Raw genomic sequence first — 24,687 nt, forward strand, 5'->3', positions numbered from 1 at the left:
AGTGCTTCTTTAACTATCTTAACGGATCTTTCAGCTGCTTCACTTTGCCTGAATCTGTGTTCCCTTTTGTTTGATAAGGAGACGTGAGGGTATGTTTGGCAGATTGCTTCATGAAATTTTGGAATGGAGCAGTATGAAATTGGGACGTTATCTGAGACAACCTCCTCTGGTAATCCATGACAAGCAAAAATAAACCGTAACTCATCTATTGTTCGTTCAGTATTGATGTGGTTTGCTTCAATCCACTTTGAGTGGCTATCGAGTACCAAGAAATTGTCATTTTCCTTTTCACAAAAGTCTACTTGAATTCTTTGAAACAGTCAACTCAACCATGATCACGACTACAAAGGGTTTTTGGTGACTTGTTTCTACAGTTTTAGAAGATAGTACATTTGCTTACCAGTAATTCTAGGTCACTGTCTAGACCAGGGTTGTCCAACATACGGCCTGCGAGTCAGGATCTGGCCCGCCAAATGTTTCCATCCGGCCCACGGATGTAAACTGTTCCCGGGGCCGTTCCTCATCCTCACTGTGACTGGAGATAACAAATTTCCCTTTGTCAGACTAGCTTTTAAACCATTGCATTGTCAGTTTCACAGGTTTCTGGCAGGTTCTGACTTTTTTTAAAAGCCCGCCGGAAAACCTCGGGTCTGTTGGGAAATGGCTATTCCTGATGTCAGCAGCTGTCAGCCATGAAACTGACAGCAATCCTTTTTAAAAGAACTGACAAACCATCTACTGAGCGTTCCACTCTCTGCAACTGTGTAAGAGAGAGGGGGTGAGAGACAAAGAGAGAGAGGGGGGAACAGAGAGAGGGAGAGAGAAAGGGGAACAGAGAGGGGGGAAGAGAGAGAGAGAGGTAGGCAGGGAGACAGAGGGGAGACCGAGACAGATAGGAAGGGGGACAGAGAGAGAGAGAGAAAGGGGGAGTGAGAGAGAGAGAGAGGGAGAGAGAGAGTAGGGAACAGAGAGGGGGGGGGGGGGTGGTTGGTGTGGGACAGAGATACAGCAGGGACAGAGAGAACAGGAAGCACTGAGCGGGGAGCAGGGAACATGAGAGACATGGAGGGTGGGGGTTAGAGATATAGAGAGAGGAGTGGTGGAGAGGGGAAGAGGGTGGGGGGAGATGGAGACAGACAGAAGGGGAGAGAGAGACAGAGAGGGGAGAAAGAGTCAAAGTCATTTAGTTACGACACAGAAGGAGGACATCTGCCCATTGAGTCCATGCCGGCTCTCCACAGAGCTATGCAGTCAGTCCCACTCCCTGGCCCGATCCCCATAGCCCTGCAAGTCTATTTCTCAGGTGACCTTCACCTTCCAACTTCTTCTTGAAGTAATTGATCATCTCCACTTCCACCATCCTTGTGGGCAGTGAGTTCCAGGTCATTACCACCTGCTGCATAAATAAGTGCTTCCTCATATTCCCCCTGCATCTTTTGCACAAACTTTCAATCTGTGTCCCTTATGTCCCTTAGTCCTAGGGGGAGGGGGGAGGAAAGAGAGAACGAGACACACACGCGCACAGAGCACGGGGTGGGGGTGGCGGAGAGAGATCAAGGTTTCTCCAGAAAGATGGACATCTTTCCAGAATACTCTGCATCACGTGTGTGGGCAGAGATTGACTACTTATGCAAGCAAAAACAATGCCAGATATGTCACTAAATCAGTTTTTAATATAGTGACGAGAAAGTAAGTCAATAAATTAGTCATTTCATTTAAAGCTTCTTCACAAAAATCACACTTATTGTTGTTTTTATTCATAAGATAAAGTTTTAATGCCTTTATCTTTTGAAAATTGCTCACCGGACCTCCCGTCTGAGCAAATATTGTAATGTGGCCCTCCACCTGAAAAGGTTGTACAACCTTGGTCTAGACCAAGCCAATAAACAAAACCTCTTGCTATGGATTTCATACTGACTATTCCTATGTGTTCAGTATGGAGTTCCTACAGAATTCTCTCTCTCAAATAACTAGATACCACCACTCTGTGACCTCACTTAATGCAGCCCTGTTCACATGACAAATCATTGTGACAATTGTGGAACAGTTTCAGTTATTCATCTGTATAATGGTCAAATTCTGTCCATCCATTCAATGTTTGTTTGTAGACGCTTTCCAACACCGAACAATTCTGAGTTTCAGTTGCAGTGATTGGAAAGTCATTATCTACTGCCACTATTGTGAAGATTGCATCTTCACAGCCAACTCCCGAGTCCTCATGTGGCAAATGTGACAAGTGTGTCAGCGATAGCATTCTCTTTTGAACTGCGATATTTTATGTTGTAGTCATACTGTGAGAAATACAGCCCATCGCTGCAGCCTTGACGTTGCCATCATCAGTATTGCAGATTTTGGTCCTAGAATAGCTACCAGGGATTTATGATGTGTTACTATTGTGAAGTTTCCACCCAACAAAAAAGTGGCGAAGCATTTTGATTCTGAAGATGACGCCAAGTTCTACCTTTTCTATCTGCACATAGTTATGTTCACAGTTGATCAGGGTACGTGACGCGAACGCTATGGGCTTCTCTTGACTCATCCATGACATGACTGATCACTGCTCCAACTCCATAGTTTGAAGTGTCACATGTTGCCTTCAGGTCACAATTTGTGTCGTAATCAATGAGTAGTGCATCACTGGACAAGCTTCTCTCACATGCATCATAAGCATCTTGTCCTTTGGACCATTCCCATCTCACATCTTTCTTCAACAATTCATGTAATGGAGCTAACAGTGTTGCAAGCTCAGGCAGAAATTGTGAGTAGTATTGGACCATGCCTAAAAAAGATCAAAGCTCAGACACATCTTTGACTTTGGGGCATTGATTTATTGCCTCTATCTTCTTCCGTCACTGGCTGTAGTCCTTTTTCATTGATTTTCAAGCCAAGGTATACTTCCTTAGGTTACACAAAAGCACGCTTGCTCTTTTTCAACTTCACATTGTGATCATTGAGCCTTTTTAATGCTTCATCCAACACTTGAAGATTCTCTTCCTCTGTTGCGGTCATGATCAATTCATCATCCCGATTATACAACCAATGCGGCACTCCTTGCAAACCCTTATCCATCGTAGCTTGGAAAAGTTTTTGAGAAGACTTCACACCATAGGGCAGCTTCATGTAGGAGTATAACCCCATATATTTGTTTATTGTGAGATGCTGCTGGCTCTCTCGATCAACGTTGAGCTGTGCATAAGCATGGGACAAATCCAACTTCGTGAATGCACCTCCTTCAAGTAAAAGGTGTTGCTATGGGTACCCGCACAAGTCCTAGTTATGCCTGTCTTTTTGTGGGATATGTCGAACATTCCTTGTTCCTGTCCTACTCAGGCCCCCTCCCCCAACTCTTTACCTGGTACATTGATGACTGTATCGGTGCGGTTTCCTGCTCTTGCCCCGAACTGAAAAACTTTATCAACTTTGCTTCTAATTTCCACCCTTCTCTCTCCTTTACATGGTTTACCTCCAACACTTCCCTTCTCTTCCTCGACTTCTCTGTCTCCATCTCTGGGGATAGGCTGTCTACTGATATTCATTATAAGCCCACCGACTCCCACAGCTACCTTGACTACACTTCTTCACACCCTGCTTCCTATAAGGACTCCATTCCATTCTCCCAGTTTCTCCGTCTCCGACGCATCTGCTCTGATGATGCTACCTTCCACAACAGGCTTCTGATATGTCTTCCTTTTTCCTCAGCCGAGGATTCCCCTCCCCACTGTGGTTGACAGGGCCCTCGATCGTGTCTGGCCCATTTTCCGCACCTCTACCCTCACCCCTTCCCTTCCCTCCCAGAACCGTGACAGAGTTCCTCTTGTGCTCACTTTCCACCCCACCAGCCTCCACAACCAAAGGATCATCCTCCGCCATTTCCAGCATGATGCCACTACCAAACGCATCTTCCCCTCCCCACCCCTGTCAGCATTCTGAAGGTATCGTTCCCTCCACTCCTCCATTACCCCCAACACCTTGTCCCCTTCCCACGGCACCTTCCCCTGCAATCGCAGGAGGTGTAATAGCTGCCCATTTACCTCCTGTCTCCTCACTGTCCAAGGCCCCAAACATTCCTTTCAGGTGAAGCAGCGATTTACTTGTACTTCTTTCAATTTAGTATACTGTTTTTGCTGTTCACAATGTGGAGGAGACCAAATGCAGATTGGGTGACTGCTTTGCGGAACACTTCCGCTCAGTCTGAAAGCTTCCGGTTGGTTGCCATTTTAACACCCCACCCACCCCTGCTCTCATGCCCACATATCTGTCCAGGGCTTGCTGCAGTGTTCCAGTGAATATCAACGGAAGCTCGAGGAACAGCACATTTACCGATTAGGCACACTACAGCCTACCGGACCGAACATTAAGTTGAATAATTTCAGAGCACGACGGGCCCTTCTTTTTAGTTATTTTTTTCTTTTATTATTTTTATATGTTTTTAGTGTGTTTCATTGTTCATTTTTTTTTACCATGTGCCTACCCACTGTTTTTTTTCATGTTTATGCTTTGGGCCAGGGCTGTTCATTTTTTCTGTCAATTAACACTCTCTCTGCACTAATGCGTTGTCTTTCAACACACCATTATTATACCGTTTGCCTTTGCTCCATGACCTTCTGGTCAGTTATTCTCTGTGACCCTCTGTCCTATCAACACCTTGCCCTTTGTTATCTCTTGCCCCACCCCTGCTTTATTTGCTTAAAACCTATTACATTTCTAACATTTGCCAGTTCTGATGAAGGATCACTGACCCGAAACGTTAACTCTGCTTCTCTCTCCACAGATGCTGCCAGACCTGCTGAGTATTTCCAGCATTTCTTGTTTTTATTTCAGATTTCCAGCATCTGCAGCATTTTGCTTTTATTATAGCCATTTGCAGTGCTTTACTACCACCATAATCACGATCAGCCAACTCAACACAGACCATCAATGAAAGCTGAACGTTTCTGGGTTTACATAACAATGCCCTGCTATACACTTTCTCAGTGAACAATGTAGGAGCTCAAAAGAAGGTTTTTGCATTTTTAAGTCAAACAAAGATTGTGGTGTAATGGGAGGAGATGCAATATATAGAAATAAAATTTGTATAGTTTCACTATTAATGAGGGATTTCTAAACATTGTTTGCTTATATCAAAGGTCATGAAGCATTGTACAAAGGACGCTGATAAAAAGAGGGCGTGCTATTAATGATGGAGCCATAAGCAGTATGTATTGTATCAGGGTACATTTATAGAGAGCTTGTTACAGTAGAGGATATCCTACCATGTAAAACATTTTAGGACAAATGCTACTGATTTAAAAAAAATCTTTCCTCAGATGCCTAACTTGGGAAATGCACAATAATACAACAGCAAAATACTACAGATGCTGGAAATCTGAAATGAAAACAGAAAATGCTGGAAATACTCAGAAGTCTGGCAGTATCTGTGGAAAGAGAAACAGAGTTAATGTTTCAGGTCTGTGACCTTTCATCAGAGCTGAGGAGAGTTAGAAATGTAAGGGTTTGAGCAAGTGAAAGGGGCGGGGGGCGGGGTGCGTGGACAGTGGGAAGAAGAACAAAAGGGAAGGTCTGGGATAAGGTGGAGCACAGGAGAGGTTAAATGACAAAAGGTTTCATGCTGCAAAGCCAAAGGGAGTGATAATGGAATAAGTAAAGAACCAAAGATCCGTCTAGATGTGTTGTGAATGGCAGGACAGCAGCTGTCTGAACACAAAGTAAAGGAATTAAGAAAGAAACCAGACAAAAAAAAACAAACAAAATGGGGGCAGAGGTTATGATCTAACATTGTTGAACTCAATGTAGAGTCCAGAAGGCTGTAATGTGCCCAGTCAAAAGATGAGGTGCTGCTCCTGGAGCTTGTGTAGAGCTTCATTTGAACACGACAGCAGGTCAAGGATAGAAAGGTCAGAGTGGGAGCAAGGTAGAGAATTAAAATGACAGGTGACTGGGAGCTTGGGGTCACGCAGATTGAAGGGGCTGTTCCACAAAGTGGTCACCCAGTCTGCGTTTGTTCTCCCCAATGTAGAGGAGATGAGCAACGAATTCTCTACCCCAGAGGGCTGTAGAAACTCAGTCATTGAGTATGTTTACAGTAAAGATTGGCAGATTTCTAAATACCAATGACAAAGGGATATGGGGATAATGTGGGAAAAAGGCATTGAGGTGGATGCCATGATTGTATTGAATGGCGAAGCAGGCTCTATGGGCTGGATGGCCTACTCCTGCTCCTATGAATTAAAGGCTGGCTACCTGACCTGAACCCGACGACATGTATCGAGTTTGGGTCGGGTTGGTTGCACTTCTGGGTCTGACATTCAGTCTCGGGTCGGGCCAAGTCGGAAATGCTCTATCACAGGTAAGTGGCTCCAATGTTAATTTAATTTTTGGACCAGAAAGGTGGTTTTGTTACAGTTATTTTAAGCTTGTGCAGATCAGCAACAAAGTGAAAAACGGAAGGTTAGTTAACTGATGGTCGGGTTGGGTCGGGCGCGGGAAAAAATGGAAGGACTCTGGCTGGGTCAAGCTCGGGTCAGATGTGGTTCTGTTGGGCTCGGGTTGGGTTTTGTTTTGCAGATCCAAGCAGGCCTTTAATATGAATAGGGCGGCACAGTGGCGCAGTGGTTAGCACCGCAGCCTCACAGCTCCAGGGACCCGGGTTCGATTCCGGGTACTGCCTGTGTGGAGTTTCCAAGTTCTCCCTGTGTCTGCGTGGGTTTTCTCCGGGTGCTCCGGTTTCCTCCCACAAGCCAAAAGACTTGCAGGTTGGTAGGTAAATTGGCCATTATAAATTGTCACTAGTATAGGTAGGTGGTAGGGAAATATAGGGGTAGGTGGGGATGTTTGGTAGGAATATGGGATTAGTGTAGGATTAGTATAAATGGGTGGTTGACGGTCGGCACAGACTCGGTGGGCCGAAGGGCCTATTTCAGTGCTGTATCTCTAATCAGTATACTATATTGAAAAAAATACAAGTAAATTGCAATTTCACTTGGAAGGAGTGTTTGGGGCCTTGGCGATGAGAAGGGAGGAGGCAAGAAGGCAGGTGTTGAGTCTCCTGCACTTGCATGGAAAGGTGTCGTCGGAAAAAGAGGGAGTGTTGGGGGTGATTGAGGAGTGCGCCATGGTGTCATGAAGGGAACAGTCCCTTCAGAATGTTGAAAGGGGAGGGGAAGGAAAAATGTGTTTGGTGGCCACATCACACTGGATGTGACGGAAATGACAGAGGATGCTATCCTGCTATTCCAGACCTCCTCCAGATGCAGCACATGATCATCGGATCATAAGGTTTAGATTAGTAATGAAGAAGAGCAAAGAACAATCTAAAGTAGAACTTCTAAATTGGAAGAGGGCTAACTTCAATGCAATACCTAGCCAGGGTAAAATGGAATCCAAGATTGACAGGAAAAATTGAAACGGAACAATGGGTGATCTTTAAGGAGGAGATGTTTCAGGTAAAGGCTAGGTGAATCCCAACAAGGGTGAAAGTGAAGGGAACCAAAGCCAGGGCTCCTTGGATGACAAGGGAGATAGGGAATATAATGAAACAAAAAATGATGGTCTATGATGCATGTCTGGTGAATTCTTCAAGCAAGAACCAGGCCAAATACAAGTTGAGGGGAAGTGAAGAGGAAAATATGTCTGGCAAAGAGAGAATATGAGAATAGAATGACAGTTAACATAAAGGGGAACCCAAAAATCTTCTCCTGGCATGTAAAAAGTAAGCAAGTAGTAAGAGGTGGGGTGGGTCACATTAGGGACAAAGAAGGTGATATATGCTTAGCTTTGCAATACTTTGTATCAGTGTTTACTAAGGGGGAGGATGCTGACAAAATATCGGTAGAAGTGGAGATGGTAGAGAGGTGAAAATTGGTTAGCAGGATGTACTGGAAAGGCTGGCTCTGCTTAAGACTAGATTGCACGGTCCGATGGATTTGCATCCCAGATTGCTAAAGGAAGTGACAGTGGAGATGGTGGAAAAGGGCTTCCATAATCTTCCAATCTTCTCTGGATATGGGGGAGCTGCCAGAGGATTGGAAAGGATTGACACCCTTATTCAAGAAAGGGTGTAAGGACATTCTGAGTAACTGCAGGCCAGTCAATTTATCATCAGTAGTGGGTAAGGTTTAGAAACAATAATAATGGAAAAAAAATCAACAGGCACTTAAAGTAGTTTGAGTTAATTAAGGAGAGAAAACACGGATTTGTAAATTGCAGATTGTTCTTGATTAATCTAATTGATTTTTTTGATGGCTTAATAGAGAAGGTTGATGAAGGGAAAAGTAATAGATGTTGGCTGTATGGATTTTAAGAAAGCATTTGACAAAGTACAACATAAAAGACTGGTTAACAAAATTGAAGCTCATGGAATAGGAGGGTCAGTGTCAGCTTGGATAAAAAATTGGCTTAAGGACGGAAAACAGCAAGTCGTGATAAGTGCTTATTTTTCAAACTGGAGAATGGTAGACAGTAATGTTCCCCAAGTGTTGGTGCTAGGACCACTGCTTTTTTGATATGTATAAATGACAGATATTTGAATTACAGAGTAAAATTTCCAAATTTGCCAATAACAGACAGTGAGGATAATACCAATCGACTACAACAGGACATAGATAGGCCAGCAGAATGGGCAGACAAGTGGCAGATGGAATTTAATACAGAGAAGGGTGAGGTAATGCATATTGGCCAAAGGGATAGGGAGAGGCAATATAAACTTAATGGCACAATTCTCAAGAGTGTGCAGGGACAGAGGGACCTCAGGGTTCATGTGCATAGAAAATTTGAAGGTGGCAGGACATATAGAGAATAGTTAACAAAGCATATGGGATCTTGGGCATCATAAATCGAGGTATTGAGTACAAAAGCAGGGAAGTTATGCTGAACCTTTATAAACCTTTGGTTAGGCCACAACTAGAGTATTGCATCCAGTTCTGGTCACCACGCTTTAGGAAGGATGTGAGGGTCCTTGAGAGGGTTGTTACAGACAGATGAGAGGGAGAACTGAAACCCCACTTTCCTTCCCTTTACTGTCCGTATTCAGTGTGTTTTTTGGAAAAGGAAGATATGTGAGTTTCTTAACCCCTGAGTGTATGGCCAACGTGAATAACCAACAGCTTGCTTTTCGTGGTTTGAAATAGAGAATTATTTTTATTCACACATTCACCCCGAAAGTCTGATGCAACATCACTCATTTACCACTCACTCACACACACACACTCAAGAAAGAAAGCCATGAAAGAGGAGAGTGCACTTTTATAAATTACAAACAAAGGAATAGTTTGTGAGTCATGTGATTTGGCTCATCTTGGGGAAAAGGCAGCTTTCACTCCTGAAGTGTAGTTAGGTGGATTCAATAGCTGGAGTCATATATCGAAGTCGTTGCAGGAGTCTCTCAAAGGGGTGGATTTTCAGCAGGTCATTAAGTTAGTTGCTTGTAGTCTTATTACTAGGAGGTCAGTTTTCTGTACTGGTGGATTTGAAAAGGAACAGGCTTGGAGGCCTTAAGATGTGGCAGTCTCCAGTTTTAAGGCATAGGTGTTTAGCCTTTGCTGCTGTCTCTGCAGCTGTTGTTTGCAGACTGCTTCAGTCTCTCCCTGGAGCTTGGCGTAATGAGATTTGATATCTGTGATCAGTTTTGGTTGGGTAATCACTTGAGCAATATTTCTATTGCCCACCCAGAACGATTTGCAGTTCAAAATCATTGTGTATCAATGAGGAATAGATGGTGATCAATCACACCTACTTATGATTTAACTGGTTTCTTACAGCTCTCTTTTTGTTAAGTTTCGAGCTCAGAGACAGTGATTCTAGGAGTCCAAAGATGTTGAGTTATGGGTAAGAACACAAATGATTTCGACTTGGTATGTCCGTTCAAGGGAGGCACTCCACCCATAGACATTCAATTAATAACTTTCCTGAGGCTTGAGATACCTCTGAGTCTGGGCTGAAATTGCAAAAGTCATCTGACCTTTGGCAGCCATCTTATGCAGCATTTTAATGTCCATTGCAGTTCATTTAATAAGAAAATTCAGCTTTAGAAGATTCTATGCTGAATACAGTCCATGTTTAAACTTATGAGTAGGATCTGCCTTTACTGGGCATGACAGGGTGCAGAGAAGCTGTAGCAGAATGGTTCCAAGTGTCATGAAAACCCCAAATGGGAAATATTAATTTCATTGGTTGGAACCTTACATTAGACTTTTAATGGAAAAATCCTACAAGTAACTTTTTAAAAAAACTGGCAGCCAAGATGGCCACTATCATTTACATTAGAAATACCAGAAGAGTAAACTGGAGATGAAAAGTCTCACTCAGCCTAGCCAGAACAATGGCTGGCTGTCAGTGATTGAATTACCTAGAATGGCCTTATTGACACCCATTGACTTTGAAAGGGCCAACCCCCTCAAAAAGTGTGACTGGACATCTTGAGGCATGTAGCACCTTGAGTCTCAGAAGATTCTAGAAAAACCTCATTAAAAACAAATGGGCTTGATAGAGTCATGTGACTGCCTGCACAGCTCTGGAGAAACTGTAAGCTTTGTCACACAGACAGCAGTAATTGAAAAGCCATCAACGAAGCAGGCTCTCGCTCTCTTCATCAGAAAGAATCAAGAGAAGATCCGGCTGTGATTGGGAACGCCCTCAAGCCCACAGACTGCCACAGCCAGCAACCAGGGGATGAGAATCAACCCCCTCTTCTGCCTTCAGGATCCCTGAGCAAAGCAAGCCCACCACCTGAACTGGAGGGGCACCAATATCCTGGGCGGGAGGTTTGCGAGAGCTCTTCGGGAGGGTTTAAACTAGTTTGGCAGGGGGATGGGAACCGGAGCTACGGATCAGTGGATGGGGTAGCTGTTGAGCAGGCAGATACAGAGTGCAGAGAGTCTGCAAGGAAGGTTAGACAGTTGACAGGGCAAAGTTGCAGCCAGTATGATGGGTTGAAATGTGTCTATTTTAACGCAAGAAGTGTCATGAATAAGGGTGATGAACTTAGAGCATGGATCAGTACTTGGAGCTATGATGTTGTGGTCATTACGGAGACTTGGATATCACAGGGGCAGGAATGGATGTTGGATGTTCCGGAGTTTAGATGTTTCAAAAGGAATAGGGAGGGAGGTAAAAGAGGTGGGGGAGTGGCATTGCTAATCAGGGATAGTATCACAGCTGCAGAAAGGGAGGTCGTCAAGGAGAGTTTGTCTACTGAGTCAGTATGGGTGGAAGTCAGAAACAGGAAAGGAGCAGTCACTTTATTGGGAGTTTACTATAGACCCCCCAATAGCAACAGAGACACTGAGGAACAGATTGGGAGGCAGATTTTGGAAAGGTGCAGAAGTAACAGGGTTGTTGTCATGGGTGACTTCAACTTCCCTAATATTGATTGGAACCTCCTTAGTGCAAATAGTTTGGATGGAGCAGTTTTTGTCAGGTGTGTCCAGGAAGGTTTCCTGACTCAATATGTAGATAGGCCGACTAGAGGGGAGGCTATATTGGATTTGGTGCTTGGCAACGAACCAGGCCAGGTGGCAGATCTCTCGGTGGGAGAGCATTTCGGTGATAGTGATCACAACTCCCTGACCTTTACTATAGTCATGGAGAGGGACAGGAGCAGACGGGATGGGAACATATTTAATTGGGGGAGGGGGAATTACAATGCTATTAGGCAGGAACTGGGGAGCTTAAATTGGGAACAGATGTTCTCAGGGAAATGCACGACAGAAATGTGGAGGTTGTTTAGGGAGCACTTGCTGCGACTGCTGGATAGGTTTGTCCCGATGAGGCAAGGAAGGGATGGTAGGGTGAAGGAACCTTGGATAATGAGATGTGGAACAGCTAGTCAAGAGGAAGGAGGAAGCTTACTTAAGGTTGAGGAAGCAAGGATCAGACAGGGCTCTAGAGGGTTACAAGGTAGCCAGGAAGGAACTGAAGAATGGACTTAGGAGAGCTAGAAGGGGACATGAAAAAATCTTGGCGGGTAGGATTAAGGAAAATCCCAAGGCGTTCTACACTTATGTGAGGAACAAGAGGATGGCCAGAGTGAGGGTAGGGCCGATCAGGGATAGTGGAGGGAACTTGTGCCTGGAGTCGGAGGAGGTAGGGGAGGTCCTCAATGAATACTTTGCTTCAGTATTCACTAGAGAGAGGGACCTGGACGTTTGTAAGGACAGCGTGAAACAGGCTGATATGCTCGAACAGGTTGATGTTAAGAAGGAGGATGTGCTGGAAATTTTGAAAGTCATGAGGATAGATAAGTCCCCGGGGCCAGACGGATATACCCAAGGTTATTACGGGAAGCGAGGGAAGAGATTGCCGCGCCTTTGGCGATGATCTTTGCGTCCTCACTGTCCACTGGAGTAGTACCAGATGATTGGAGGGTGGCAAATGTTATTCCCTTGTTCAAGAAAGGGAATAGGGATAACCCTGGGAATTACAGACCAGTCAGTCTTATGTCGGTGGTGGGCAAATTATTGGAGAGGATTCTGAGAGACAGGATTTATAATTATTTGGAAAAGCATAGTTTGATTAGAGATAGTCAGCATGGCTTTGTGAGGGGCAGGTCATGCCTCACAAGCCTTATTGAATTCTTTTGAGGATGTGACAAAACACATTGATGAAGGAAGAGCAGTGGATGTGGTGTATATGGATTTTAGCAAGGCGTTTGATAAGGTTCCCCATGGTAGGCTCATTCAGAAAGTAAGGAGGCATGGGATACAGGGAAATTTGGCTGTCTGGATACAGAATTGGCTGGCCCATAGAAGACAGAGGGTGGTAGTAATTGGGAAGTATTCAGCCTGGAGCTCGGTGACCAGTGGTGTTCCGCAGGGATCTGTTCTGGGACCTCTGCTCTTTGTGATTTTTATAAATGACTTGGATGAGGAAGTGGAAGGCTGGGTTAGTAAGTTTGCCGATGACACAAAGGTTGCTGGAGTTGTGGATAGTGTGGAGGGCTGTTGTAGGTTGCAACGGGACATTGACAGGATGCAGAGCTGGGCTGAGAAGTGGCAGATGGAGTTCAACCTGGAAAAGTGTGAAGTGATTCATTTTGGAAGGTCGAATTTGAATGCAGAATACAGGCTTAAAGACAGGATTCTTGGCAGTGTGGAGGAACAGAGGGATCTTGGGGTCCACGTCCATAGATCCCTCAAAGTTGCCACCCAAGTTGATAGGGTTGTTAAGAAGGCGTATGGGGTGTTGGCTTTCATTAACAGGGGGATTGCGTTTAAGAGCCGCGAGGTTATGCTGCAGCTCTATAAAGCCCTGGTTAGACCATACTTGGAATATTGTGTTCAGTTCTGGTCGCCTCATTATAGGAAGGATGTGGAAGCTTTAGAGAAGGTACAGAGGAGATTTACCAGGATGCTGCCTGGACTGGAGGGCATGTCTTATGAAGAAAGGTTGAGGGAGCTAGGGCCTTTCTCATTAGAGCGAAGAAGGATGAGAGGTGACTTGATAGAGGTGTACAAGATGATGAGAGGCATAGATAGAGTGGATAGCCAGAGACTTTTTCCCAGGGCGGAAAGGGCTATCACCAGGGGGCATAATTTTAAGGTGATTGGAGGAAGGTTTAGGGGAGATGTCAGAGGTAGGTTCTTTACATAGAGAGTGGTGGGTGCATGGAATGCACTGCCAGCGGTAGTAGTAGAAGCAGATACATTATGGACATTTAAATGACTCTTGGATAGGTACATGGATGATAGTAGAATGAAGGATATGTAGGTAGTTTGATCTTAGGGTAGGTTAAAGGCTCGGCACAACATCGTGGGCCGAAGGGCCTGTACTGTTCTATGTTCTACCACCGTGTATGTGGCCCAGTGAGGACTTCAGGACTCCAATTTCAGCTGAGGACTATTGGACTCACATACTGTTTTTATATTCCATTTATTCTGGACTTTAATACAACCACCAAATCTGTTTTCCTCGTGGGTGTTGGGGGGGGGGGGGGGGGGGTGGTTTGTGTGTGTGTCGTATTGTTAGTATTTTAAACTGGGTTACAGTGTTAAGTGTAATAAACTTACCCCATTCTTGTTTAAACTCAAGAAAACCAGTCTGGTTCTTTTTTTAGAAACAGGAGCAAGCACTCACTGAGGTGGTAAACTCAACCACTGTGTTAAAAAGAATAAACCCTATTGCAGTCAAATGAGAGAAGGGGCGAAAGGGGAACCTGAGATCCCCCTCCTCACCTAGCTGTAACACAGGGATGAGTGATTTTAGCTACAAGGTTAGGTTAGAGAACCTGGGGTTGTTTTTCTTGGAGTAAAGGAGATTGAGGGGAGATTTGATTGGGGTGTACAAGGTTGACAGGTTTGGATAAGGTAGACAAAGAAAAGCTGTTTCAATTTGCTGATGGTATAGGGACTAGGGGACACAGATTTAAGGTTTTGGGCAGGAGATGTCGGGGCATATTTGGAAGAATGTTTTTACACAGCGAGTGGCAATGACCTGGAACTTGCTGCCTATGAGGGTGGTGGAAGCAGAGACAATGAATGATTTCAAAAGGAAATTGGATGGGCACTGAAGGGAAATAAGCTTGCAAGGCTACAGGGATAGAGTGGGGGAATGGGACTGATTGGATTGCTCTGTAGAGCGCTGACATTGACTTAATGGGTCGAATGGCCTCCTCCTAAGCTGTTATGTCTCGATGGCATCTTTTGTTTCTTGACTTGTCCCATTACCAACTCCCTTTGGCTTTGTCCCATGAAACATTTGTTATTTAATCTCTCCTGTCCTCCACCCTGTCACAGCCCTTTCCATTTGTTCTTTTTCCTGCCCTCTCCCTTTTCATTTGCTGAAAACCTATTGCATTTCTAACTCTTCACAATTCTGGCGAAATGTCTTAGACCTGAAACATCAACTCTTTTTCTCTCTCCACAGCTGCTGCTAGACCTGCTGAATATTTCCAGCATGTACTGCTTTTATTGGGAAATGCACAGTCTGATGTGATATTGAGCCATACAATCAGGTAGGTCCCAAATTTGATCTATAGTTTAGGATGAGTTATTTGATCTTTAATCGAGTGGGACTTGGGGTATGACTATTTGCTCTAGTGTCCATGGACTAGAAAGGGGCAAAAATTAACCAGTGTTCCTAATCCTGATTATTGTTCAGGGGTCTCTTCTGGAAGGTACACCTGGATGGTTGTCAAGCGAAGGCAAAATTGGGTCTGACCATATTGCCATCCATAGTTAAATAGCCTTTATTGACATTAAATGTTGGTCAGAACACTGGAAGAACTCCCCTGCTCTTCTTTGAATCTGCCCTTGGACTTTTATGTTCATTCGAGAGAGTAGACAAGGGCTTTATTTAACATTTCATCCAAAAGACAGCATCCCTGACAATGTAGTACTGTACTGAAGTATTAATTTAGATTATGGCATGGATGTATCTATTAGTGTGTTTCTGGCAGCAGAATGAGCCAGGCCATTTTAAAGGCTAGAGCTCATTTAAATCTCACTGGTCGACTTCCTACCCATTCTGTGAACGGGGGCTCATCAGCATCCGGCCAGTCGGCTGTGAGCTGTTGCAATGTCAGGAGCCTCAGGAAGAAACTGCAGCCTCTGCTCATCTTTGGGGAGTGATGTCTATGCCCCTGACCCAAGCTCTCCTTTGATTAGCTCTCTAAGCAAGGGAGCCAACTTGGCTGCATTTGAGAAATTAAATTTTTTTCTGATTCTTGGTAAATCCAGGCTTCTAGGTGGGGCCCATATGCGCCGTATGGAGGCTCTCGCTATACTGGATGTACCAACTGCCACACATGTGAACTTGGCGTGGGAACTGCTGGCTTAGGAAGATCAAGATTCAGAGGTTTAAAATTCTGGGTCTCTTCCAATGACCCAGTTGGCAACCACAGAATGTAACTGATTCTTTTGGACAAACTAGCCTCAGGGTCGCCTGAGGTTTTATGTCTGGTCCATAGAAGGATTGTTGTCTCAATAAGGATAAGACAAGGGTACTCCACGTGTCTTCAGTGCTCCTGGGCTACAAGCCAGTAAATTCAGCAGAGGAGGGCAGGAATTAGGAAAACAGAAATATTTTTCTGCCTTCCCCATGGCAAAGGAAATGTTTCTTTAAGTCTGGATTTCCACTTTTCAGTATGGTTAGGGTGAAGGGAATTGAAAGTATGTGGACTTTCACCCTCTTAGCAAGGTGAAGCAGCAATGATAATTACAGTGATAATAAAGTGGCATGGCATTAGAGAGATGGTATGTACATCCTGGAAGAGCCAGGAGGGTGAGGCTGTGGAATCCATTGTTTTCAGTTTAAAAGCAAGTAACAGTTCAGGCTGCAGTTGAAAGAAAGATTGCTATCTTGTTTAACTTTAATGGCCCATTCAATTGAAGTCAAACTTGCCTGAAAGCTGGATTTATGTTTCAGTCAGACAGCTAACAACAAGTGCAAGAACTCTCCTTGTTGCACAGCAGCCTTCAATATCTTAAAGGTTAATTGATTTTTCATAATCCCAATTGGCTTTATACTTAGAGAATCAGCAAGGATTCCAGAGTCAAACATCAACAGAAAATTAACTCTATGGATGATCTACACATTTCTGATAAGCATTTATCTTAGCCTGACTGCAGAGTTCAATTGAGTGTATGAAGTAGAAATGTCTAATCATACACCTGGATGTGATTGTAACTATTCCATTGGAGTCTATCATCTCCAGTGCGGCATTGATAAAATGGTGGTATTTGGTAAATATTGTGTTGATTTTAAGGATATATTTCCAGTCCCAGTGCTAAGACGGCCACACACTTTGCACTTACATGTTTGAAATGGCTGATATTACATAATCTTTCAGATCATGCCTTGCTAGTTATTTATGTTGAGCCTGTTGTGTGTTTTGAGCCTTCTCCCAGGAAATCACATAATTATCACATAATTGGGATGTGGGGGTGGTGGTGGTGGTGGCGGGCGGGTGTAGAAATCCTGCACAACTACCACTTTTAATGGCCTGCGGCTGTAATTAAAGATGAGCATTCATTTGTTAGGCAGTCAGAAAATCTGTGACCCAAAATCTTTGAGTTTCATATAGCATTAAAAAAAATCAGTGATATTGTGAAACACCATCATTCTGCAGCATAAAGGGAAAAGAAGGATTGGCACTTCTCCTATTGGGAAGCCATGTAGATTGAATGGGAGGAGTGATGCAACAGATTAACATGGCCTCCAATATCCAGAGGACCTGGAAGCAAATGAATGTTTGGAAGCCTCAGGAAATCTGCCTAGATAAGGCTGGCCAGCATTTCTCTAGACCCTGTATAAATTAGGCATTCTACAAAGAGTTTTGTTTTTAACCTAAGTTCTGAAGAAGGGTCACTGACCTGAAACGTTAACTCTGCTTCTCTCTCCACAGATGCTGCCAGCCCTGCTGAGTATTTCCAGCATTTCTTGTTTTTATTTCAGATTTCCAGCATCTGCAGTATTTTGCTTTTATTTTGTTTTTACCTGTTGCACTGCAACTGAGGCCCACATGCAAAGCACTCAGACAACATTCCTGCTTTTTTATGGCTTCAAATACATGCCAATACTGACACACTTTCCAATCATCACTTAAAACTGAAACTATTGTTGGATTAGCATTTGTAAAGGTGAGTCGACACACAGTCAGCTTCCTTGAAGAAACTAACTATATGATGCACTTGCAATTATTCACACAAATGGCGGGATGGAGGTGGGTGTTTGGGTCTTAAATATTCAACAGCTCAACACTCTTAGCACATGATACACAATAGGCATGTAAGCACAGTGCAAAGGAGTGTCAGCATTCTAACATATGTTCCTTTTCTGTTTCTATAGGCATCCTCCAAGAATCACTCTAACCTACTGCAGATGGGCCACAAACTGACACTTCACAGAACTCTCATTAGTCATTCCATCTGTCACAAACATTAGCACAGGTACACCTATTCTAAAAAGATTTGGACAGTAAGTTTAAGGTGGGTCTGCCACACAGAATATCAATGAGTGGGACCGTGTAATCGGAGTGAAGAAACAGGATTTTTCTAGCTGGAGAATCAGATTGTGTACTTTCTCAGCTGCAGAGCTGTGGGATTCAGGTCTCTCAGACTCTAAACATACAAGAGGGTTGCTATGTGCATAGTAGCATTTGACTTACATTCAGGAGGAAGTGTCCGGGACCCCATTGCACACATCTGTGCAGTTTTATATAACTGGCATCTGAACATAGTGGGCTGAATTTTACTGGCCCCTTGATGCACGGGTCGTGGCGTGGGGGCTGGTAAAATGTTGCAGGGAGAGGCCTGCCTCGACCCGCGACCTCAGTGCGGCCCCCGCGCCTAGTGGCGGGCCCTTCATCAGCATATGTAGATGAACAAATAAACTTACCTGCTGGCGGTGGCCGTCCCACTCAGATATTACAGACTCCATTCGTGCTCCGCGGCGCCTTTGGAACTTCATATGGAGTTCCGGGTGAGAACCTGGTTGGGGGTCGGGGGGGGGGAGGGGCGGAGGAATAAAATTTTCAGGGTGAGGGGGGTGGAGGAGCGGGGAAATCAATTTTTATTCGATGTGGGGATGGTGGGAAGGGGTTGAAGGGCAAAAGATTGGAGGTTGGGAGGTGAAGTTTGGGTATTTGAACAATCAATGGAAGGGCCTTCATCACTTATTTTTATCTGTAATTATAATCATTCCTATTTCCCCTTTAAAAATTAAACATATTTGTAAGGGCTTAAAGCCCTTTAAAAATGGCGCCATTGCTGGGGTCGCGGAGGTCAGCCCCTCTACGTCATCGGGGACGGCCGCTCTGCCCCCTCTATTTAAATGAGTCCTCGCATGTAATATCACGAGGGCTCAGGGATGGCGCATCCGCACGGGATGCATGTCGTTCTTAAAGTGTGCCGCTGCAAACTGCGGTGGACTCATAAAATTCAGCCCAGTGTGTGGCAATTCAAACATGACGGTCCCCTGAAAGTGCTCACACTCCTGGTGAGGAAGTATAGGGCTTTGGGTTCTAACAGCCTCTCTTCAACTTCAACAAGCAACAGCTTTGGCTCAGTGGTAGTACTTGACTGAGTCATAAGGTTCAAGCCCCACTCCAGAGACTTGAGCATATAATCCAGACTGGCATATCAGTGCTGTACTGAGGGAATGCTGCACTGTTGGAGGTGCTGTCTATCGGCTAAGACATTTAACCAAAGTCCTGTCTGCCTCTCAGGTGGACATGAAACAATCCCACAGAATTATTTAAATAAGAGCAGGGAAGCTCTTCTGGTTTTGTGGCCAATAGATTTTTCTCAACAAGCATCACAAACAGATTATTTGTTTATGTATCTTATTGCTGTTTATGAGACCTTGCTGTGTGCAGATTGGCTGCCACATTTTGTTTACAGTACAGCATTGCCTACATCTTAAAAGTGCTTCATTGGCTGCATAGTGCTTCTTGCTGTCCCAAGGTCATGAAAAGCACTATTGGATGAAGGGAACCAATATATAATGCTTTATTGCTGGTGAGAAATTTGCTCCCTTGCAGAATACTGGACATGCTGAGGGATGCCCAGCTGTCTAGACTGGGTGGAGATGACATTGTATCCAATTACATCCCCTAGGCTCAAATGATCAGATGCGCCTGAAAACTGGCAGGGTCAACAATGTAATTTTATTATTTTTTTTTTATTAGAGATACAGCACTGAAACAGGCCCTTCGGCCCACCGAGTCTGCGCCGACCAACAACCACCCATTTATACTAACCCTACAGTAATCCCATATTCCCTATCACCTACCTACACTAGGGGCAATTTACAACGGCCAATTTACCTATCACCTGCAAGTCTTTTGGCTGTGGGAGGAAACCGGAGCACCCGGGGAAAACCCACGCAGACACAGGGAGAACTTGCAAACTCCACACAGGCAGTACCCAGAATCGAAACCGGGTCCCTGGAGCTGTGAGGCTGCAGTGCTAACCACTGCGCCACTGTGCCGCCCTAATACATTATAATGTGGCAAAACACAGGTGAAAGGCCATCTAATGACTGAACACAAGGAATCAGGGCCACATCAATCCCAAGAAAATCCCAGTAGCCAACTGTCTAACTTAGCTATGTTACTAGAAGACATAGAAGAAGCATTGGGTTAGGTTCTAGGTTATGACCAGACGAGGAAGGGGTCTCAGGCCCTTTTGCCCCTGCTCTGGTTTGACTGCAACAGGGTTTATCTTTTAAACACAGTGATTTAACTTACCACCTCAGTAAGCACTTGCTCCTGTTCCTCTAATATGATTGCAAATGAACCAGACAGGTTTTCATGAGTTTAAATAAGATTTATTAACCTTATCACTCTAAGCTGGTTAAAATTACTAAAATTTGTTGCACATCCACGCTCTCTTTCATACGAGAGTCACACACACACAAATAGATTAAAGAGGAATAAACAGAATTGGGAGGTTGAAGTAAAGTCCATAATAAATGGAATTTAAATATGGAGTCTCAGTTAAAGTCTTGAAGTCCTCGCTGGGCCACGTGCACAATTTGGGCTTGCTTCTCTGGTTCTGGAAGGCAGGAGAGGGGCTTTACCCATGTCCCCTGTTTGTTGACTAAGAATCTGTAGTCTTGAGGCTGAGTACCTGCGACTGAGGCTTCCCTGGGACTTTGTTGGGGTGGGGGGTGGGGGGGGGGAAAGAGAGAGGGGTCCTTTCTTGGAGTTCAGTTACTGTCTTTCTAAGGCACAATTCACAAACTGAGTTGCACAGGAAGGCATGTCATGTGACCATCTCTGTTTAAAACGGAAGTTTCCGGAAGGGTTTTTGAAACTCAAAGTTCTCCTCTCAAGCTGTGCAAACATACTAGCTAACAAAGGAAGTTAAGGATTGTATACGATTAAAGAAAAGACCTATAAAGTTGCCAGAAATAGCAGTAAACCTGAGGATTTGGAGGATTTTACATCACTGCAAAGGGGAACCAAGAAACTAATAAAGAAAGGGAGAATAGAATATGAAAGTAAACTAGCAAAAAACATAAAAATGGATTGTAACAGCTTCTATAGGAACATAAAAAGGAAACGTTTGGCTAAGACAAATGTGGGTTCATTACTGGCAGATTCAGGAGAATTTATAATGTGGAATAGAGAAGTGGCAGAGAAACTAAATGATGACTGTGTCTGTCTTCACTGAGGAAGATGTAAGAAATCTCCTAGAATTAGAGATACAAGGGAATTTAAGGAAATTACTATTAGTAAGAAGGTTGTATTAGAGATATTAATGGGGCTGAAGGTTAATAAGTCCCTGGGACCTGATATTCTACATCCCACAGTGATGGAAGAGGCAGCTATGGAGATAGTGGATGCATTGGTGATCATCTTCCAAAATTCTATAGATTCTGGAATGGTTCCTGCAGATTGGAAGGTTGCAAATGTCACTCCACTATTTAAGAAGGGAGGGAGAGAGAAAACAGAGAACTACAGACCTGTTAGCCTTACATCAGTAGTAGGGAAAATATTCAAATCTATTCTAAAGGATGTGATAATTGGACACTTGGGTAATAATGATCTGATTGGGCATAGTCAACATGGATTTATGAATGGGAAATCATGTTTGACGAACCTGTTAGAGTTTTTTGAGGATGTTACTAACAGAATTGATAAAGGGGTGGTGGTAGTATACTTGGATTTTCAGAAGGCTTTTGATAAAGTCCCCTACAGGACGTAGGTTAGCAAAATTAAAACACATGGGATAGGAAGTAACATACTAGCATGGATTAAGGATTGGTTAACAGGCAGAAAACAGAGTAGGCATCAACGGGTTATTCTCGCATTGGCAAGCTATGTCTAGTGGGGTGCCGCAAGGATCTGTACTTGGGCCCCAGCTGTAGACAATATATATCAATGATTTTGATGTGAGGACCAAATGTAATATTTCCAAGTTCGCAGATGACACAAAACTAGGTGGATATGTGTGTTGTGAGGAAGATGCAAAGCGGCTTCAAGGGGATTTGGACAGACTTACTTAGTGGGCAGGAACGTGGCAGATGGAATATAATGTGGAAAAATGTGGGGTTATCCACTTTGGTAGGAGAAATAGATGTGCAGAGTATTTCTTAAATGGTAAGAGATTAGAAAGTGTAGATGTACAAAGGGGCCTGGGTTTCCTCTTCAATAAATCACTAATATGTAGGTGCAGCAGGCAATTAAGAAGACTAATGGTATGTTGTATTCAAACATGAGTGAACAGCTTTCAGGAGGAGATTAAAGGGACTAACCAATATTTTTTTTAAAAAAGTCGCTCAGATACAAGTGTGTAGTTGCACTTAATAGCTGATGTTTCAGGTTCAGCTTGACATGTGCATAATCTAAAACTGGTGTATTTTGGGGCTATCTCGCTTTTTAATTCTTTTACATTTTTCTATTTGGTTACAAAGTGCTTATCCTGATATGCTCCTGTTAGCAGGGTAATAAAAATACTTGTACTTATAGAACACCTTACCATGTTAAAATATCTCAAAGCATTCCTTGCAAGTGCAATGACTTATTATTCTGGGAAATAGAACAGTCATGTTCCATGCACAGTGAGAAGATAACAAATTAATCTGCTTTTGGTAGTGTTGGTTGAGGAAGGAACTTTAGTCAGGTGACTTAGAGAACTCTTAGTTCCTCTTCAAGTAGTGTCATATAATCTTTAATGTCCACTTGAACTAGCACAACAGGCAGAATGTGCATACCCAAAGAATGGTCTCTCTCATAATGCAAAATCCTCTCAATACTGCCCTGGAGTGTCAGCCTAGATTATGTGTGGACCTTAAATCCACAACTTTCTGATCTGCAGCTGATTGGATATTCTTGGCTACAGCTGTATTTAATGAATATTTTTTGTGCAGTGTGTGTGACAGAATAAGGCAGTACATTTCTAGTGTGCAAAAGCTGACTATGTTAATATCTCAGGCTTATTCACTCAGTGCAATATAATTTCAAAAGCAAGATTGCTGATATACATAATTCAATTAAGTAATGGGGGAAAATCTGCTCTCGAGACTTAAACAATGAGCATGGAGGGACTTCAGTGTAGAAATTTATTCACATTGGCCTCAGTGGCCTACCTGATCCAGCATAGGTAACGAATGCTGTGTTGGAACAGATGGGCATGAGGTGAGATTGATATTTTAATAAGACCAGGAAGCTGTGGACACTTACTATGCATCCTACTGCTGGCAAAGCAAGGATGAATAATGGACCCCTGCAACATTCAGGTATAAAAGTCACTCTGGATGGAAGAGGGGTGGTTGGTAGGAGGGAGCAGGCAATTGGGAGGGGTACTGAATGGAAGCCACTTCTGCTCCTCCCTGTTAAACTTTTTAAAAAAAAAAAAAGAATGCACCTTTCTCATGGCAGCCTCCAGGAATCCCCTTAAGGACGAATAGTTAGGCCATATGTAGACCAAGTATTCATGAGTGGAGCAGGACCGATGTCTCAGGACAAGCCAACTTCCTGAATGGGTCCTAAACTTAGATATATTCAAAAGGACTTAATGCTTGTTTTAGGCTTGGCACAAGGCCACCTCTACTGTGCTCAAACTAAAATGGCATTGGACATTTTTAGAGCTATTTGGAAGCAAGAGGTTAATCCCTAAATTAGACCTCTGTGCCCCTATTTTCCACTTGGAAAGTAGGAGCAAGGAGGTCCAATTTCATCCCTTTCATCTTTCTTGCCTCTCTGTTAATCACCTGAGTGCTGAAATTTCTGTCTTTGCTAATGTTAATGAAAAAGTTGATTTGAGTACAAAATCTATTTATAATCATGCAGATGCTTTTTTGGTGAAAAAAATTGAGTTAAATAAAGGAAAGATTATAGTATGGTATTTTTCTACTTTGGGGTCAGCCAAACAGACCACAATAGTATTTTGCAGTCCTGTACATTCCTATATCCCTGAGTTGTTCTGTCTGTTCATTGTCAAGTGAGAACTTTACTATACTGATTGCATTTTAGGATCTTGTTAAAATTATTCTAAATTTGAAGAAGAGCTTCCTGGGATAAGGCACAATAGTAGCCAAAGAGATATTTCACATCCACCTTGCTTCATGATATTACATTCATTTTTCCAAATGGAGCTGGTATAAACATTTGTGAAAAACAAGTTGCTCTTATATTTCATGAGCTACAGCACATCAATGATATGATCAGAGGTAGCAGGATGCACTCTACATAGCTACAGAGAGTCTGTGAGTAGAAACTTGATGCAAGATAGTAAAGAGAAACATGCCTTCACATGTGGCTCTTAACCTCCTGATCTTTTGGCAATGTGAAATATGTCTTTCCTTTTGCCTGTTGAACAACATCTGAAGGAGCAGGCCTTCAGCTCAATTCATTTTGATGACATGTAGTTGGGTAAGGCTGTGCAAACAGCCTACTATTTAGCAAAAGAAAATTAGAGTCTAAGTTATTAAATTATTTGCAAAGTCTTCCCCAAGTGTTGATTCTTCACCTATGCTGTCTTGCTAAATTAAGAAATGAAGGAAGGATAGACTTGACCTTCTGTCTTCTGCTTCAGTTAACCAATTACAATCAGCTGGGAAGAGTCATCCAAGAAAAGCACTTCCATTCTTAAACACCTCAAATAGAGTTTCCACTACTCTAACTGAAAGTCATATTCCAAATACCGATCACTCTTGGTGCGAAGGAGAACTTCCTGATGTTAATCCCTAATTTGCCTTTTATGATTTGAAACCTGTGTTCATTTGTCATACTCCTGTAATTTAATTTGA

The 24,687-nt window shown here is 43.5% G+C and overlaps 1 protein-coding gene across 7 annotated transcripts in view; it reads left to right on the forward strand.

The window, feature by feature from the left end:
- stard8 (StAR related lipid transfer domain containing 8) overlaps positions 1-24,687 on the forward strand; it is a 204,340-nt gene that overhangs the window by 25,745 nt on the left and 153,908 nt on the right. For 4 of the 7 annotated variants that reach the window (XM_068047464.1, XM_068047469.1, XM_068047470.1 and 1 more), the window contains exons 2-3: positions 14,857-14,944; positions 17,779-17,879. The exons of 1 other annotated variant lie outside the window; for it this stretch is intronic. The gene's annotated coding sequence lies outside the window, so the exon portion shown is untranslated. Of the gene's footprint in view, positions 1-5,126; positions 5,195-14,856; positions 14,945-17,778; positions 17,880-24,687 lie in introns of all 7 variants that reach the window. 2 more of the 7 variants (XM_068047466.1, XM_068047465.1) reach the window with 2 other exon arrangements.

The sequence above is a fragment of the Heterodontus francisci genome, chromosome 15, assembly GCF_036365525.1.
Source record: "Heterodontus francisci isolate sHetFra1 chromosome 15, sHetFra1.hap1, whole genome shotgun sequence".
Lineage (NCBI taxonomy): Eukaryota > Metazoa > Chordata > Chondrichthyes > Heterodontiformes > Heterodontidae > Heterodontus > Heterodontus francisci.